We start from the raw sequence: 20,551 nt of genomic DNA on the forward strand, positions 1-20,551 counted from the left end.
CATTGGCGCAAGGGTGTCTAGTAGATTACAACGCATACATAATGCATGTTAATTAATTAACATATTATTTGAACATGACAAATTCAACAATAGTATGTCCAATCTTTGTCCCATCCACCTAACTTTATACAACCAGGACCTTTTTTCAACAGACAATGACTATTTATAGTCCTAAGGCGAAATAGTTAAATCCGAAATGTCTTGAGGCAAATTAATTTAAGGGTAAAGTACCTACCACCAGATATAACCTAGGAAATTATAATATTGAGTTTAATAAATAAAATTTGCTACAGTTTTAACGACATTTCTGTAGTACGTTCACTCAGGATCCTGAATTATGTTTTATGCGATAGATATTTGTCTTTGGATCAGGGTGTTGATTAAATCGATAACACATCACTAATAATGATTATAATTGTTATGCTCAATGTCATAAAATTAGCTAGTAAAAACAATTTTCCATTTTTTACATATTTTTATAATATTAAAATTTTAAAATTACTACATTATAGAAAATAGGAATCCTACAAGTTCTCTTATTTATAGAAAATACTTTGAGTTTTTGACATACATCATATTAGATAAAAAGAATGTTTTATTAACGAGCCCTTGTTCATCTTCTTTATACACAGCCCCTTTTAAAAAATAATAACTAAAAATAGGCACAAAATCTCACAAAAAAAAAAAAAAAAAACTTCACTGCTGAGAGTTGTAAATTAACCAAGAGTAGTTGAGCTTGTAAAAATTGAACATAATTAATACCTAGTCCCTTCCCAACATTCTTCAAGTTGTCTAGATTACCACTGTCATTTTCGGGTTATTTCATATTTAAATAACGCAAGACATATTTTATGCATCACTGCGTCTATAATTTCCAAAATTTGATAAGAGTAACTCTTATTATTAAATAAGAATACGTGTCGCGTACTAAAGCAATACTAGCACACTATTATTTCCTTCATGTGCTGGAGTGTCAGGTGTGTAAGACATCTTTGTAACTCCCCAACAAATGCTCAGAGTTACTCTCTCTATTAAATAAAACTTCGTGTTGTTTATCAAATAAGTACTCGCACTGGAGTTTTTCTTTCCTGTCCTAGAGTAGAAACGTGTCTTTGTATGTTCCAAAGGAAATCCTCAGAGTTCATCTCATGTCTTTCATGAGCACATACATACGTGAATACTTAATACCTTGATGTACCTTTCTCAAGAATTAAGGAATAACTAACACTCATAAGGTTACAACCACAAAATGATGTTGCACTAGTTTATGTCATATTTAAAAAAAAAGTATTTTCGAAAAATGAAACAATCGATTTTGAATACGAGAAAGTAATGAAAAAGGGAGATGGAACAAAAAAATAAAAATACGTACGTATATAAATTAAAGTACTTCCTGTCCATTCATGAAAAAATGATTTCAGCGAATAGTTTCGGAAATAAGAAAGTTCAAGGGTTTGTACATAACTACATATAAAATCGTCAAAATATGGGAGATTTTTTTAATATTAAAAACAATCCCCTGGACTGCTAGTAGTAGACTTTTTATATATAATTATTGATATAATTATCTTTATTCTCTTATAAGAAGTAATATCAGTCCCAACTTTCAATTTATCATTCAATTTGTCTCCTTTTTCTTGAGTAGACTGCATAAACTTTTTGCCAAGATTCAACAATGTTTCCGCTTTCAATGTTCTTAAGCATAATAGGGATAGGGATCGATGTCATTGTATTGCACCTACAAAGGAATATTTTCGATCCTGATTTCGATCACATCACCTTTTCTGTAGTTCAAATCTCCTTAAAAAAAGGAATTTGGATTGAGAGAGTATGAAGTGAAGGGACTCATTTATTTCCACCAAATAAGAATAAGAAACAGCAAAATATGAGATTTCCGTTCCGTTCCGTTTCAATAGTTCTTTAAAAAAAATTCTAGAAATAAAAGAATTATTTTTATCTTTTACTTTTTTAAATATGATTTAAAGGGCTGATAAAGCAATGCCAACGTTTGGGATATCTATTTTGTGTCAGTGGTACAAGGAACGGGCTGAGGGTACAATTTTTGGAGGCTCTGATAGAACACAAAAGTTTCTACTACTCTACTTTAACTCAAACTTATGAACTTGACCAGTACAATAATTTTAAATCTTGAGGCTGATGTTTATCGTTTGCCCGTGAATATAACCAAATCAGGTACTAAAATAATAAATTCTGCACTAGTGTGTATCGAAGGCTGTTGTTTAATTTCCCACTACTTACTCTTTAAATAGCAATGTTATTGGAAGTTATTTTATTTTTTAGTCTTTCTTCTGTATGGTTATCCTTTTTACACATTGTGTGACAGTAAATGGGAACTTTTAGCATAGGATACGAAAAATCGACTTTATCAACAAACATAGTGTTGAACGAGTTGGCTATATATTATTCAAAAGAACAATAATTACAAAGTTATTTCTCGAAATAGCCGCCCTCTCCTTCCACGATGGCTTATTGGCTGGGCCTGAAGGGTGCACACTCCTTGGCGACATGACCATCGGGCATGGCTGCTCACTGCTTCTCGGCCCCAGATACCATAGTCCAGATGATTCATGTCGGGTGAGGAGGGAGGTCAGAAATCGTGTTTCTAGAAATTGGAAAAAATATTTTCAACACATTGCTGCTTAGTCATGGCTTTGCACCCCAGAGTGCTGGAACACATAGTTTCCCTCTGGGTAGTTAGAAATCATCCAGGGAAAGACCACCTCCTTGAGGACGTCCTGGTCCTTCCTGGGTCCGATTTTCAGGCCTTTCGGGAACCAATACGAGGGCATCCTGTGCGCATCATAGGTAACGATTCCCAGGATCCTCGCTATTATATTTATTTTTTATTACTACATATATCTTAATCATACATTTCTAACATTACACTAGAATTTTAGTTCTTTTTATTATTGTAGGCCTAAGCATGTATACCATAACAAACAGCCACAGCATTTTATATGAACAAACAACAACTTAATAGTTTAAGCTGAAGCTATATGGCACCATTAATCTCACATAACAGTCAGTGGGATCCATGTCCTTGCTTTTCTTGGCTGAGCTTTCTTATCTGATATTCAAAGTTTGTCACTTTCAATTGTAAACATCACTTGGAATTATCAGTCCCCACACAGCTACGGATAGTACACAGTTCACGTGCACTCACATGTAAGTTGAGCCAAACACAAAGAGGAGGGGTAATACAATGTTCTTTAAACAGCTGTACATAGCTGGAGCAGACGCCCAGCATTACAAGATACAGGCTCCGTACTGTTGTACAGGGATAGATTCCAATTGCTTTCGGAGCTCTGCATACTTCGTCACCCAAAGTGATGAGCTCTTCAGCTCTATCAACTACATCTCCACGTCCTGCATATCCATCTAGTTGATGACAGCTGCATCTAGGTCCTGTTAATCTAAGCTGTGAGGCTTGATCAGCAAGGAGAACATCTGACTGTACCGTCTGAAATCCACGAAGTGGGTCTGGAACTTGGCCTCTAGCTCAAGTGTGTATTCGGCTATTTCAGCAGTGCTGATGTTGTATTTTGAGGACTACTCCATCAGGGGTTGTAAGTAGCGGAAAGTGGAGGACACAATGTCACCTAAAAATACTGCAAGCTTGTTGACAAAAGTATTCCACGAATCAAAAATGTACATCTCCTACAGCAGGGATCTAAACTACATTTGTGTTAGTGCTGACAGTCCTACAAGGAAGTTGATCACCTTTGCCATTATAGTCATGGCATCATTACAATTAAAATTTGGCATTTTAGCACCCAGCTTTTCATGCTGAATTATTGAGCGGAACTTCATGATGGAGTGGCCAACTTTTTCCTCAATTAGTTTCCCGGCTCACTTCCGCTTGCCAATTATTGAAGCGCGCCGTCTGTAGTTACAGCAAACACCTTCCTTATATCAACTCTCCTATACTCAAAATGCTATATGATCACCATAGCTACGTCCCCGCCCCTTGTTGTGTCTTACATGGTCTGCACAGGAGAGCTCCTTTCTCAAAGTTGTAGTGTCACTGTCACAGTATCTTGTCATGGCACCCAATTGAGAGATATCTTTCACATTACTAATCTCATCTAGGGCTACAATAAAAATGTTATTACCTCCCATGTCATCAATGCACCGTTGAGTAGTACAAGACGACGTGATAATGTATTTTATCCGTGTTCAGTTGGTACCTTTGTTGGTAACTCGTCAAAAAGAGTTTTGCACAGCTGAGAAAGGTCAAAATACTTCAAGAGAGCTTGATTGTTTGCTGTATCTCACCACTGCAAGTTTAACAGCTTCGGCTCTTTTGGTTGTGTCTTTATATAGTCATTCATGCTTTATCTCCAAGTGCCTTGAAGTGTTGGAAGTTCGGCACACAGCATTTTCAAAGCAGAGTGTGCACATAGCACGATCAGGACGTAGCCAAAACCATATTTTTCCGTCGAGAGGGATCAAACGCTTTTGTTTAGCCGGGGCCCCATTATCTGTTATCTCAGGTAAACAAATGGAACACAAACTAAACGTGATCAAATGTGTTCTAAAAGTAAACACATGCGATCGGTGCACATATTGTTATTTTAGGGGAATCTAGGAAAGCTAGCCTATGGAAAATATGACAAAAGCTCTTTTTCGACCCGATTATGACATGCAACTCTTCCAAGACTGACTTCCTGTCTCTGTGAAATTTAGAATTTATGTTTTGCCACAGGCAACACTATGTAGAAACTTGTTGACATTTGTGAAATATGTACTCTAAATTCCCAGTTTTGTTTGAAAAGTATTCTTTGATCCATTTTATATATGAAAGCAATTACCATGAGAATTCAACAAAAGCAAGTAATAATAGTATCGTATTATGCAGATATAAAAATTACGTGCAGCTTCCTTATGCAACTAAATGTAAGGAAGAAAAAGTACCCATAATAATAGGTATGGACACCAATGCTCACAGTTCTTCGTTGGGCTCAGAAACGACTAAAATAAGAGGTGAGCAAATAGAAGAAATGTGTGCCTTATTACAATTAAATGTTTTCAATGAAGGTCGAAAATTCCCATTTATGGAGGAGTTGGGTCATCGATTATAGATGTAATATCCACAAAAAATATTCTTCTTTATATATAATTATGGTGAGTTTTAATAAGACAAACATGTCCGACCATAAATATATTAAGTTCCGAATGAAATTAAAAGTGGAGCCGGTCCTAATGAGAAACTGCAGGAGTGTGAAATGGTCTGAATTTTCGAAGAAACTACAAACTTTAATAACAACAACTTTAGCATTTTGTGGGGATGATATTTCTTTAAAATAAATAGAAAAACATTCCTCTAAAGTCACCAAATATGTTAAAATAACGCATGACACAGTAGCGCCTCTGCAATTAAATTCCCAGAGCCATACTGTTACTTGGTGGACGAAGGAATTAAGGAGAAACCCGGACCAGATTGGTTAGCCCCGCTTATTTTTAAAAATGTATTAGTTGAATAATATAAGAGAATTGTATTTATATTTAAAATATCACTTAAACTTTCCTATGGAAGGGACGGGTTTACCAGTGTGTTTCTAGATAAAAAAATTTAACGTAGGATGATTAGCAATAGATAAGGGGTTTACATGCAGTAATCATGTTAGTGAGATCAGGGTTAAAGTCTCTGACTGTTTAAGTAGAGACAGAACATTCAATATACGTCTAAGAAATGCATGGGGGTAAGTGACGTATGATTCTGTGGCAGATCAGCTATCCCAATTCATAAAAGTAGAGAGCATCAAAGTGGCCCAACAAAAGCCAATAGATACCCACGATATAAAAAACTCCCTTTTATTTCAACAATTTCCCCATCTTTTAAAGCACCGAGTTCTTCTTTAAATATTCACTCAAAAAGAACCTCCAATAATGTGCTTTCTTTTCTTCCTATAAATGTTGAAATTTATCAATTAAAATTTGATAGGGGGATAAACCAATGCTCTAAATGCTTTGAATTTAGACATGGTAGAACAAAATGCAATCAATTGGCCAAGGGGCCAAAGACATATTCTCAATGGATTAAAAGTAGGCTTCGTCGCCAGGCAAACAGCCACGCCATATATTTCACAGAAGAGGTCAACTCCAAGGGCTAATCGAGTCTTCAGGAACAAGACAAGGTTGATAAAATACCATAATACTATACAAGACAACACAATGATTGTGAAATTGAAAAGGAGGATAGGATCTCATAAGATAAAATAGATAAAACTGCAGACGAGACAACTACGAAGACTCAAGTCTGCTCTGGAAATGGAAGTAGGGTGCACCCCTGCAATGAATGCAGGGAAGTATGTTTAAAGAGGAAGGGCAACAGAACAAGAGAAAAGAGTAACGAGGGTGACTCTAATCATGGGAAGTCAAATGACATATGTATGGAAAATGATAAAGAGGATGTTTCTGTGGAGGATCCAGATATTAGTGGGTCTTCAGATATACAAGGGAGACCTAGGGATAATAAAAAACTGGAAGATCTGAAACCTTGATTTGCCTTCATAGAACAAGATCAAGATTTGTGTCTCCTCGTATAAATTGTGGGCCCAAGCCTCCAATATAATTGTAATTCGACAAGTACAGACTACAATTTATGTCACATGTTGTTATTGTAGAAGTTTAAAAATGTCTATCAAAATGGAAAAAAATTCAAGCTCGATATTAATAGAATTGTCTCACTCAACACTCGGGGAGGAAAAGACAGGAAAATTAGACACGCTCTCATGAAGAAATTACTTTCCCTTAATCCAGAAATAATATGCCTACAAGACGTTAGGTATTCCGTGTCATCTTCTTGCGAAGAAGTATGTGCATGCTGCTTACCCATAAATGATTGCAAATTCTTCACGGGAGATGGTTCAAGTAGAGGTGTCCTATCATTGGTGTCTTAGAAACTGGGTGTATCGACTTGTAAAAAAGAATTCACGTCTGCCAGCGATTGGCATATGATTCATATCTCTTTGGGGGACGATTCATTTATTTTAATAAATGCGTACGGCCTGAATGTAAAATGCTAAACTTTTTTCCAGGCTACGATAAACATACAAAAGTTAGAATCTACTCTTTATTATTTATAGGAAATCTGCATGTAGATTATATCCTGGGGATCAGGACAAGACCACTTCACTTTGTATGACTCGCTGTATACTGTATCGATGAGTCTCATTTGAATAATCAGATTAACTACTGGTAAATTCTTTAGAAAAAAAAAAGAGGAATCAAAGGAACTTAAGTTTACCTTGGACCACATACTTTTACAGGGATCTCATGTTATAAGGACGTTAACTGCAGAAGTAATACATCTGTATAGAGTCTCCAAAATTACAGAGGCAGAGCCCAGGGAGAAAATCGACGTTGAGAACAATCATAGGATGCAGTTTAAGTACCTCGAGTGGTAAAAATCATTTTGGGCAATAAAGTTCTGGAGAGGGCGGAAAATATTTTAGGATACTTTCATTGGGAGAATTCTTGGAGGGAGGCTTGTTATCTTTCCAAGAAGGAGAGTAATTCGGTATTTTAGTGTGTTTTTGGAAAAAAATATAATAGAATATGTAAGCAAACATTTCAAGGCAGATAAAGATATTGGCCAGATGGTATTAGCAGAAAGACTTGTTTTGGCAAAGAATGAAATAGCACCCTATTTCTTCCTTTTGGGAAAATACATGGAAAAATCAGGACCGTAACCAGAGCCTCTTACAAGAGGAAGAATAGTCCTAATACCTAAAAAGGGCAACGGCACCGATTTCAACCATTGGAGGCCAATAACAATATTAAATGTTGCATAAAGGATTCTACCAGGTGTACTATCAAAACAAATTGCCCGTATTTCGAACGTGAACCTTGGTAATGAGCAGAATGGTTTTTTAAAAGTAAAGTGAATATTAGATATTTTATGGAATACCCTATTCGCAATTGAAGTAGTGTCGGAAAGAAGATCATATGGAGCGTTGATTGGTGTTGACTTTTCCAAAGCTTTTTGACTCTATAAAACATAAGTAAGTCATGAGTGCTGTTAAAAAACTTCTGCCAAATAAATAATTCAATTCAATAAGAGCTCTATTGTATATTGGGACATGACTGTCACGGTAGGCAATCTTGAAGGAATGGGGATCAAAATAAAGAGAAGTTGTCGTCATAGTGGCCCCGTGTCACCGCTACTCTTCATTGCTGCTCTGAACGAGCTTACGAAAATAATCCAACGTAAATACAGGGGGTTTGGAGGAAGTTTTGGACAACAGAAGCATGTCATCGACCTTTATACTGATGATATTACTTTAATGATTGAAGCAAACTCAGAAAAACAATTAAAAAAGAGGATTGAAATTATATTGAATTATTTTGATATTTTTGAGGTAAGAACTGATCTCATAATAATCAATAAAAATAATTCTATTCTTTTGTGTGGTTCGTGCAGGCAGTCGGAAAAATTACATGTAGGGGCAGTTTCACTAATGAAAAAGCTGTAATACTTGGATTATAATGGAACAAAAATGACGATTCTGACAAAAATTGGTCCAAATCGAATGGATACATTTTGATAAAAATGCATGATTGGAGACATTTGAACCTCCAAAAACGTATTGATATTTACAATACCTAGGTTGTTCCTATAGTTTTATATAAGGGGGCATCAAATCCAAGATTGGATGAATTAAGTTTGAATTAAGAAAAGTCTTGCTCAGAAACACTTCTTCCCAGTAGATATATTCCTGTTCTGTAACGGCCGAAGAAGTATCTAGTTGGAGGCCCAGTTTTGTTGGAAAAAGTTGTGCAAAAAGATGTATAAAAATATATTCATTGATGTCATAAAAAGTCAAAGATGCTACATGGAAAGGATATATCTCTTCAAAAGGAGGTCTTAAGTGGATGTTGTTTCGTACAAATTGATCAAACAATCATATTAGAGATATATAAAAACCATTGTCTATAGCAGTGAAAATTATGTGGAGAGGTTCTCCAGTGTACGACTGGAGTTCCACAATGGACATCATCCACCAAAATTATAAAAGGAAGTACTTCTCAGAGCAACAAGAAGATGCAGCATGTTTGGAGTGGGTAGCGGTGGAGAAAAATATAATCACTGATATATCCACGACGCGTTCTCGGATAATAGTTATCAAAGGGAAGTTACTATATCCGTTAAAAAGAAGCTCAAAGCGGAACCAAGCCCGGCACTTTGGTCCGTGAAACTTAAATGAGGAGAAATTGCATTAAACGAACCAATTAAGGTGGCCAATGAATACATGAGACTTCTAAAACTTCCACTAATCTGGATCAATATAATATTAAGATCCACATGTGGAATCTTGGACGGTCGTAAATTTACGGCTCATTTACAAATCTCAGCAGGATGTATCTCCTTCTATAAAACGTGTACAGACTGTGGGAAAATGTATAATTCCATCATCCACGCATTTACTGAGTGCCCCCGTCTGGAAACACTTACATCATTTGTATTTGGAAGTATGAAGGGTCTCATAAATACAAAGTCAAGTTATCTATTGGCCATTATTCTTTTTGGATTATCTGTGAGAAGGAATTCGCCACCCAAAACTAAGGCACTCTGCTATGGACTTCGAAATTCCAAGGCATATATTGCCAAAAAATAACTTTGTGTGAGCCGATCAGAGTAGAAGATTTAAGAGACATTATAATAGATGCCACATCCAGATACGTTGCTTTTAATATTAAAATACCAAGAGTATATGGAAATTTATGACTTCGTGAGTTTCATACCCTCTGAATCATAACGTCACCTGAAAAATTTAAAACAAATTGTGAAATTTTTGAGAAAACATAATCGTTTCTCAGATGAGCTATAGCTGTGAAAATTTTTATTATTGTAATTTTTGTTATAGGTTTTATCGTTTCCCTAATATTTGTGTCCATTCTTTAAATATTTTTGATAATTATTTTCGTTCATTCTTTTAATTTTTATTTTATTTCCAATATTATTAAATGAATACTTTATTCTTGTATAAAATCTTTTAAATTGAGGTTAAGAATAAAAAAAATTACAGATGCTTTGGTCTATCCCTGGAGTTGTAATTTAAAAAAAAAAAAAAAAAAAAAAAAAAAAAATAGAAAATATCGATAATAATATAAATCATTAAAAACTACGAACTGTCTGAAAGATAGAATAAAGCTATTTTTGTAGGAAAAATTGTGTTCATTAGCATAAACCTATGTTCTGAAAGGAAGTTGAGACAAAAATTTTAATGAATGATCATGCTCAAGCTTCACAGAGACGAAATAGTTAAAAATGAATATAATAAACATTCAATTTTGATTTTCCTATAAACATATACAAATATCGAAAAGAACCTTAATTCTTCAAATATAGGACATCATAAGCTGCAATACATGTTCTGATAGGGGACTGATGAAAAACCTTCATGTCAATGTCGATTAAAATTTTTAAAAGTAAAAAAAATGAAAATATCGATAATTATATATATCACTAAAAAGTGTAAACTGTCTTGTGGACTGGTCTGGAGATCTAATAAAGCTAATTTTCTTGGTAAATTTGCGTTCATTAGCATAAACCAAAGCTCTGAAAGAAGCTGAGACAGAAATGATCCATTAATGAGCATGCTCAAGCTTCACAGAGACGAAATTGTTAAAAATGAATAAATTAAACATTATATTCGTTTTTGATTTTCTTATAAGTATATATAAATGTGCAAAGGAGCCTTAATTATTCAAATATTAGATATCATAAGCCGCAGTAAGTGTTGTGGTGGATAACTGAGGAAATTTTTTCCAAAAAAATGACAATTCTGATTTTTTAAAGTTACAAAATTAAAAATATCGATTATAAAATACATCATTAAAAACAACGAACTGTCATAAGGACAGGTCTAGAAATTGAAAAAAGGTATATTTTTTCGAAAAATTTGTGTTCATTAGTATTAACTAACTTTCTGGTAAGTAACTGAGCAAAACTTTCCACCAATGATCATATTCATGCTTCACAGAGACGAAATTGTTAAGAATAAATACAATAGACATCAGATTCAATATTGAATGTCTTATTAATCTAGAATAAAAATATCAAAGGAGTCTGTATTATTCAAATATAGGATAAGCTGCAGTTCATCTTTTAATAGGTAGCTGAGAAAAAACTTCCAGTCAATGACGATTCAAAACTTTTAAAGTAACAAAATTGAAAATATCAATTTTAATATATATTATTGTAAATATGAACTGTCTTATGAACAGGTTTGGAGATCAACAACTATGTATTGTTAGGTAGCTGAGACAAAATTTTCCATTAATGATCATGTTCAAGCTTCACAGAATTGAATTGTTTAAAAATGAATAAAATAAACTTCATATTCAATTTTCATTTTCTTATTAACAGATTTAAATATCGAAAGAAGTTTTTCAAATATATGACGTCATACGCCGCAGTACATGTTTTGGTAGGTAGCTGAGCTAAATCATCACGTAAATGTTGATTCAAAACTTTAAAAGTAAAAATATCAATCATAATATACATCATTAAGAACTATTAACTGTCTTAAGGCAAATATTCAATTTTGATTTTCGTATAAACGGATATTAATATCGAAAGAGCCCTTATTTTTGAATATGGGACATCATAATACACAATTCATGATCTTGCAGGTAACTGAGAAAATAATTTCCAGTCAATGACGATTCCATTCTTTTAAAGAAACAAAATTGACAATATCGATAATAAAATACATCACTAATATACTAATATAATTAATTAAAAAAAGATACTTTTTTTCGAAAATTTATGAACTAGTGTTTTGGTAGGTAGATGAGACAACATTTTCCATAAATTTTCATGTTGAATCTTCACAGAGACAAATTGATAAAAATGAATATAATAAACTTCATATTACCTTGTTCACATTTATATGAGTTTTAAGACTTGTAATAGCTCTAGTGAGAACACATTTCATTCCTGAACAGCTCTTCCTGGTTTTAGTTGCAATCTTAATTAATTACAAAGTCAAATGCACTAACAACAACAATCAATTTGAATCACTTCCCACAATGATATACACTACACCAAGGGCTCCTGTAAGCAAGACCGGGCACGCGCAAACATGAATTCAAATATGCGTGCTACATGGGGCTATTGAAAATAAAACAGAAAAATAATGCAACATGTTTGATAAGATAATCAGTAATAACTAATGACCATTAGTTATTTTGTGCACGCCATCTTTATTGTGTTTCGTAATTCCAATCATGCCCATTAAGTGTTATGATCCAATGTGTGGAACAGTTATGACGACGAACCACAGCAGTCTGATGTTACGATCTATGTGTGGCCAAACTAAGAGAGAAACCCTGGACTTGATACCGCCTGGCTGAGAGCAATTCCTAGAGAAACAGGTGTGAAGAAGATAGATTAGGCATCATCCAAAAGTACAAAGCTGTATTCCCTGCATTTCAACAACTCTGATTTCATCTGTGAGTCTAAAAGAAGTCAGCCCCTTAGCAAGGCTAGGTAAAAGAGGTAAGAAAGCTGCTCACTTTTGATGTGTATGCTAATAACTGTCCTTCTTTTACAGGCTCCTCAAGCCAGATGTAGATGGCCAAACTGTCCCAAATACCTCTCAACTCCTATAGCGTCATCAAGGCCGACTGAAGTTGTGACGATTTTCAGAAATTAAAGCTCTGCTGGATAAAGACCTGGTAAAAGATGAGTTCATTTTGACTAACTGGCAACCAGATGACCTCCAGGAACTATCTTCCAAGGGAGAGAGTAATGCTCTCTACTTTGTTGCCGGGCCTATTGTTTTTGTAGAACAAGAAGATCAGCTGTATATCATGACAAGAGTTAATGTTAATCTGAGACACACCTCCAGACTCAATAACTTTCAATAGCCCAATCAATCACAATTCCACGTTTAATATGTATTCTCTCAATTTTATCCATCTTCGTTATTTGTCGTTTTCAAGATATTATGGACTTGATTAACGTAATCACTTAATTGGTTTTGGCGACTGCGCCACGGCTGATAATTATAATTACAAATACGTAGCACTAAATAATCCTTAATGATTATAAAATAAATCACGACTTGTTACTTTGATAGTATATATAAGAATAAATCTATATTCATTTACTCGTTTGTAATCCAAACAAGGTACTTTGTATACATAAATAATAATACAAGCAATCACACAACATGTATGAACTCTCATATAGACAGGTCTGGAGATAAGATATTTTTTTTAGAAAATTAGTGTTAATTAGCCACAACCAATAATCTACTAGGTAGTAATTTCATTACTTTTAAAGTTTTGAATCGTCATTCACTAGAAGATTTCTACTATACACAATATTCCATCAATGATCATGTTGCATCTTCACACAGGCGAAATTGTTAAAAATAAATAAATTAATCATTATATTCAATTTTGATTTTCTTATAAGTATATATAAATGTTCAAAAGAGCCTTAATTATTCAAATAATAGATATCATAAGCCCCAGTAAGTGTTGTGGTGGATAACTGAGGAAATTTTTTCCAAAAAATGACAATTCTTATCTTTTAAAGTTACAAAATAAAAAATATCGATTATAAAATACATCATAAAAAACAACGAACTGTCTTAAGGACAGGTCTAGAAATTGAATAAAGGTATATTTTTCGAAAAATTTGTGTTCATTAGTATTAACTAACTCTCTGGTAAGTAACTGAGCAAAATTTTCCACCAATGATCATGTTCATGCTACACAGAGACGAAATTGTTAAGAATAAATATAATTTACTTCAGATTCAATATTGATTGACTTATAAATCTAGAATAAAAACATCAAAAGGAGTCTTTATTATTCAAATATAGGATATCATAAGCTGCAGTTTATCTTTTGGTAGGTAGCTGAGAAAAAACTTCCAGTCAATGACGATACAAAACTTTTCTTTTTTATATGTTTTTCCTGTTTATTTTGATTAAAGTACTAATAAAATACCACTTCTATTAGAAATATATATCCTCATTTTTATTATTTTCCCTAGTAAAATACTTTAAAAAACTCTTTATTTTGTAGCAAAACACTTTAAGAGAGACATTCCATATAAAATAATCAAATACCCATATTGGAAATGCACGAGCGCAGTGTCCTGTCCTGCTTACAGGAGTCTTTGACAAGACACAGTATACTTGTATTAATATATCTACTTGTTAACGGAACTTTTCCAAATATATGTAACCTTTGATGATCCACGTTTAATATGTATTCTCTCAATTTTATCGATCTTCGTTATTTGTCGTTGTCCCGATACTATGGACTTGATTAACTTAATTACTTAATTGGTTCTTTCACGACTGCGCCGTGGCTGATAATTATAATTACAAACACGTAGCACTAAATAATCCTTAAAGATTATAAAATAAATACCACTTGTTACTTTGCTAGTATATGTAAGAAAGAGTCTATATTCATTTACTCGTATGTAATACATACAAGGTACTATAAATACATAAATAATAACAAGAACAATCACACATCATCTCCCCCTTTTAAGGAGAGTTAAACACCAATGTATTTTTATAGAGTGAGGAAGTTTTAGCCTTGCTCCTTTGACTTTTTTGTTATATTCTGAGGACTTAGATTGTGTAGTGTGGGGTTTTCTTACATCATCGGAAACCTAAAAGTCTGGGGTATTGGTTTGGATATTCATTTACGACGTAGGATTCCCCAAGACTGGCTTAGATACTTTCAAAGGTCATGGATCAGGAATAGTGAGATTCTTATGAAGGGATGTTTCTCCTTATTCATTCACCTGCGTTGACGTCCTGTTATTCATTTAAAAATGTGAGGGTATCCTCCTTCTCAGCCTATGCCTATACTTTGTTTACTAAAGAGAACATAATATTTACCTTTATTAGATTAAAATCACGGTTAGGGCTCTGCTGTAGAGCTGAAAAAAATACAACAGATGTAGGTATGTATTCACGCTTATTTATTCCTCTCAACCGACTGTTTGAACTATCGATTGGTTACTTCTAGCATTTGCTCAAATTGAGCATTTTGGCTATCTTAATAACGCGTAACGGCTAATCCATTCTCAATTGGATGAGTGATAAAGAGAGGGAGGAAACTCCGCCATCTTTTTCCTCGGTCGTTGCTAAAAAAAATCTCAGATCATGTTTCGTCGAGAAATAATGAGTACCCCAGATCGCAAAAATTTCTGCAGGCCCTTCGATTCAATTTCTGCCAGAAGCTTCCTTGTGGTCTTTGTTTTAATTACAAATAAAGTTCTTAGATGACAATACTCCAAAGGAGGACATTTTTCTGGATTACACGTAGCCGAATTAGCGATCAACAAACATATAAGTGCAGAAATGGAACCCGGCTATGCAATAATGTGTACAAAAACGTTTTATAATATCATAAAAAAATTTCAAATTTAACTCTTCCCTTGGGCTATGAACAGACGTCAACAGTTTTAAAATTTAAAATTGATGTCATTGGTTTAAAATCTTCACTTGAAAAATTGACAAAACGCCCATTTAAAATCCAAGCTCTACCATACCTTTCAAAAGTACCAGAGGACGAACTAGTTTGGAATTTGAAGCTCTTTACTGAAACAGTGTATGTAGTTGGACCTGTGAGATCAACGAAAAATCAAAAAAGTTTATCATAACACCCTGCAGTAAAAGAGGCAGATGAAACCATGGGTTTGGGTTCTCTCCTGCTCGAAGTAACGGGAGATCCTCATAAAATTCCTCAGCTTTTGCGGGTTCTAGGAAGTATCATCAAACTGGTTTTTGATCAATCACGCAAGCAATGTAGTAACTAATTCAGATTTGGCCAATCATTGGCCAAATGTAAAAAAAAAAATATTGGGGATATCAATAATACAACAAAGTCATGCTAGGAAGCTGTATTAAAAACGGAAAGACTTTCAAATCTAGAAACACAGAGTGATACCTTCTCAGATAGTAAACCCTACCTTGTTGTCCATAGTAAGGTAGAGGCAAAAAGGACAGTCCAAAGATTGCAACAGGAAAGTTCTATGAAAACCAATGATGTGAGAACAGAGGAACACACCGCTATTGTGGAATCTCAGAAGGGCACCAAACTGCAAGTAACTGATGGAAGTCCATATTTATCCCAGTGGTATAAATGCCAATGACAAGGCATTAAAAAATCCCATATTATTTCCGTAACGGTCTTCTTGGAATAATTCAATGTCCGGGGAATTCCAAACGGAGCGAGAACCTGACAAGAATGATGGATTGCAAGTAAATAATTTGGCCATCCCGTGAAAAGAACCTAGATATTGTTTTGAGAGCTGTAACGTCCGAAGTTGATACTTAAACTAGTAAGAATTCAATTATCTCAGGTAGCACGAAAAGCAACGCAAGTCTACTTGACGAGTTCAGTGTAGAATATTAAAAGGATCGTAATGTCCACAGCAGTAAAGATTCTGATGGATGCATGTCGAAGAAATGATCAATGATATTTAGAAAAGGAAATATATATCATCTGTAAGAGACAGAGGTATCTTGCCTCTGAAAAAGGGAAAATAAAGGAAAATGGCATTCTAAACAGAAAATAATTACCAGCAAAACATATATAATCCAATAATAGTTACCAGTTGTTTTTTTTTTTTTCCTGTTTTTTTTTTTTTTTAAAATACAACAATGACAATTTATGTAAAGCGTTTCTTTTTTTCGTTGGTCGGTATGTCAATATCTTATGTTTATGTGGGATCGGTTAAGGTTCAAGATAAGTCTTGGGTACATTCAGAATCTCTCAAGAGCTACTTTTGTCTCTTTCCGTAAACTTTGAGCCACCTCTATTACCACGGCAACTCCTGTACATAGTCCCATTTTCTTTTTGATGAGGAACAAAAACGTTTTGCACTCTTTTGTATTTTGTGAAATTTTAATGAGAAAAAAGCAGGATGGTGAGGATTCACTATCAATGGTTAATCTCAGATGGGAAAAGTTTCTATCAATCCCGGAAGAATGACACGAGGAACAAGAGATGGTTGGCAAAAAGTTTTGTTAACGATCCTAGAATCGTGAAGAACAAGTACTTACTGCAGGTTATGTTTCTTGCCCTTATTAGCAGTGATTGTCACGCCATACCCCCTTTCATCTTGAAGGAGGGCCAGAAAGTTAACACCAAAGCTTAAATCAGTTTTGGCGTACCAAAGTGTTCTCCTGGGTATGCAGTAGCATCATGAAGACCGACTTTGAATCCGGACCAAGATGGAGCATCCTGTCACAGTAGCAAAAGAATTCTTGCTTTTCTTGATGTACGTCTCGCCGAGTTCTTGGCGGCCTCCTAACTCAAGGGAATGGAACCCTTTATATTCTTTTTCTGAAGCAATGTTGAACAGGTTTCGAATGAAAGTAACTACAGCACCACAGGATCCCTAAGACATGGGATAAGGAGAACATTTTGGACTTTACCGAGTAGGACGGTAAATAAGGTACCGGAACGTTTTGGGGCACGTTGGGAACCTGGGGTCCGATCTAAGGGCTATTTAAAATATTTCAAGTTTATTTTATAATGGGATTTTTCTCTCGGTTAAGAAATAAAGTACCTGCGTGTTTGTTTTCTCTCTCACTTTGTGAACGTTTAAATGAATCATCCTCTATATAGATGAATGAATTAAGGTTATAATTAAGTCAATACAGTAAGATGAATTATATATTGTATATAAAATATTTAATTTACTTTTGCAAATATACATGTGTCAATTTTTGACACATGTATATTTGCAAAAGACCATGATTATTTCTAAAAGTACTTTAACCTCATTAAAATAATTAGAATAGCAAATAAATCGAGTTTCTTTAAATACGAGGTTGGGCAAAAAAATCTGGACAATATTTTAAGTTAATTTTAAATAATAGCAGATGACTTGTACAAACAAAATTTATGACATAGGGAATTTATATTGAACAATTTGCTGTTTTATCATTCAATATCATCACCCTCGGCATTGATCTCCAACTGTAAACGGGACAGTTTGGACAGCCTTCATTACATCTTTCTGGTTGAAGTGGGCCAAGTTCCTCTTCACAGAGAGCATAAGGGATCTCAAGGCGCTATGGGGATGTTCGATTACCTCCTTTATCAGCTCTAACAATATCGACCATTCAAAAAATATTGGAAAACCTAATGATCATGTCCAGGTCTTTAAGTGAAGAAACTAGTGCCAGACAAACTAGGTGCGAACCATCCAAAGCTACTACTCCCGTTGTTGTTCCCATTTAATCACTTTTTTTGCCATTTAATGGGTTGTTTATCATAATTCTTGATATTTTTAGCCAAAATAGAATCCTATTTTATGATTAGATTTAAACAAAATGAATACTTACTCTTAGATGGTACAAGATTCAGAGTTCCATTTAAAAATTAGTGAATATTTTATACTTTTTACTGATAACTTTGATCGTAATTTGGTGTGGATGACTCAAAACATGCTGAAAATTATGCCAATTATTATACCTTTATTATACCTGTGTTTTTCTCCATAATTTTTTTGAACTTAGGATGATTAGCAATGGATAAGGGTATATTACATGGAATCAGCGTTTTTGTGATATCACAGTTAAAGTCTGACTTGATGTATAACTTGATTTTATAGATGAATATCCATCCTCTTGATATGAAATGAGGATAATGAGTGGCGTTTAATTCTAAATAGGGGACTAAAGGCACATTTATATCGACAAATCCGACAAACCATCTGTTTCTCGTCCGATAAGTATTTCCAAATTACTGGGCCTCCATTTCCATAAAATCCAACAAGAAAGAGACATTATTTTAGACATTTTATTCAGTTCTCTATCGACTATCAGTATCTAATATTATATTAATATTGAATAATAAAGGCGGGAATTGATAACGTTCTTGATAGAGGAAGATGTTTATTAATTGTTATTTTAGTCAATGGACAATAATACCATTAGTATTTTTTCTCTTATCCTAGCACGCTTTTGTATCCTTACCAAAATTATCAACCCCAATTATATAAGCTACCAGGGGTCAACAAGAAGTTGTATTCCTGATCTTTTGGAACCAGACCATTATCGCAGAATAACTTATTTCTTTGTTTATTTATCAAAAAGATTACATTATCAAATAGCAATGACGTATGAAGTGAGAGGAAGGAATCAACAGCTGACAACAAAATTCGTAGTGTATTTCACTATTGGAACGTCGTGATAAATCTTGTATTTAAAGAGCATTTTACTTTTAGCCATGGCATCAAATTGTACTGAGGAGGTCAACTTGAGACCGTTGGTTTTCATCACAGGCAGAACACTACCTCTGCCTCTTTGAGCACACAGTCATTCTTTAGGCTGTAGGCAGCGTTCAAAATGAGTAGTCTGCTGAGTAGTTTTATATTCCCTGGATTTGATTTACAAATTTGGTAGAGTTTTTTTATCCTCTTGGCAAGTTATTTTGTCATTCATTTTCGTGTTAAGAAGGTGAGGCCTTCACTTCTAGTAAGAATTCAAGCCAAGGTCGCCCATGATGGTCCTGGCAATTATTTTCTGACTGATATACCTTGTTTGCGCATGAACAGCTATTTGGATACCAGGTTTGCTTTAATGGATCTCTTGAGCCTGCCAAGAAGTGACCAGTCCACTTTTTGGTTATGTGTGAACCACATGAGGAATGGAAAAGCCGCTTAACCACACTTCAGTTCCTTACAGACGTTAAAAATGGTGCTCCTGGTATATTTTTTGACTTTTTTGATTTTCTTAGCATCCTTGAAGGCCTCAAAAAATTCTGCGAATAGATGTTTATCCTCTTGCTGCTTAATGGTGAAACTGAACGTATAAAGGATAAAAACAAAAGTGGTTATCTATTGACAATACGTTCGGATGAAGTTAGAGCTAAGAAAGATTTTTTTTTAAATCAAATATTTTCCGGATACTTCTGCCCATAATATATGTCCCAGAAGTAACCGAGTATGTCTGGGCAAAGTGTGTGCTCGAGGCGGTTGAAGAGCTTTTGGGAGTGTTTGAGGTTGATCAGAGGCATTTAGGAGTGCTTTATTTGCATTTTTTTGTGTGAAAATCGGCCCTACATCATCATGTATAAGTAGTTATGAGGGTTTTGTGAATTAAAAGACAGCTAACTGACTCTGAACATCACTTTTCTAGAGCAATTGCCCCGATGGACTTCACTGGGTTCTCATTGACACTAACCTTGAGAATGAACGTTTCACTCAGTCCCAGAGTTAAAATAATTGTGAAGTTATCTCTCCTTTAGTTGATTCCAAGGAGGGCTCGCTGCCTTTGGCATCCTGTATTACATTATGAGAAAAATATGAAATACTTAAAAAATAAAAATAAATGAGGACAGAATGCCATTATTGAAATTCTGTAAATGAGTCATAGAGAAATGCGACCTGCCAATCACAACAATATACTAAAATATCAGTCAGTCTACAAAAATTTATAACAAAATGATATAATGGACCTATTGCACACGTATATCTTTACCCACAATTGGCAATATAATTTATCAGAACTTTTTAACCCGATATGAA

General features: G+C 34.3%; 3 long non-coding RNA genes across 3 annotated transcripts; all 3 read left to right on the plus strand.

Annotated features, from left to right (window-relative positions):
• The first annotated feature begins 5,488 nt into the window (after positions 1 to 5,488).
• Positions 5,489 to 14,011, plus strand: LOC121124088 (uncharacterized). Its single transcript, XR_005866204.2, has 3 exons — positions 5,489 to 8,027; positions 8,085 to 10,877; positions 13,642 to 14,011. It is a non-coding gene; the product is annotated as an uncharacterized lncRNA (long non-coding RNA).
• On the plus strand, positions 11,912 to 13,142 carry LOC121124081 (uncharacterized). The gene is made up of 2 exons (XR_005866196.1): positions 11,912 to 12,529; positions 12,585 to 13,142. It is a non-coding gene; the product is annotated as an uncharacterized lncRNA (long non-coding RNA).
• Positions 14,012 to 14,511: 500 nt separating the features above from the next.
• Positions 14,512 to 16,680, plus strand: LOC139905695 (uncharacterized). Its single transcript, XR_011780715.1, has 2 exons — positions 14,512 to 14,968; positions 15,034 to 16,680. It is a non-coding gene; the product is annotated as an uncharacterized lncRNA (long non-coding RNA).
• The last annotated feature ends 3,871 nt before the right edge of the window (positions 16,681 to 20,551 follow it).

Source organism: Lepeophtheirus salmonis, chromosome 1 (assembly GCF_016086655.4).
Source record: "Lepeophtheirus salmonis chromosome 1, UVic_Lsal_1.4, whole genome shotgun sequence".
In the NCBI taxonomy this organism is placed as follows: Eukaryota; Metazoa; Arthropoda; class Copepoda; order Siphonostomatoida; family Caligidae; genus Lepeophtheirus; species Lepeophtheirus salmonis.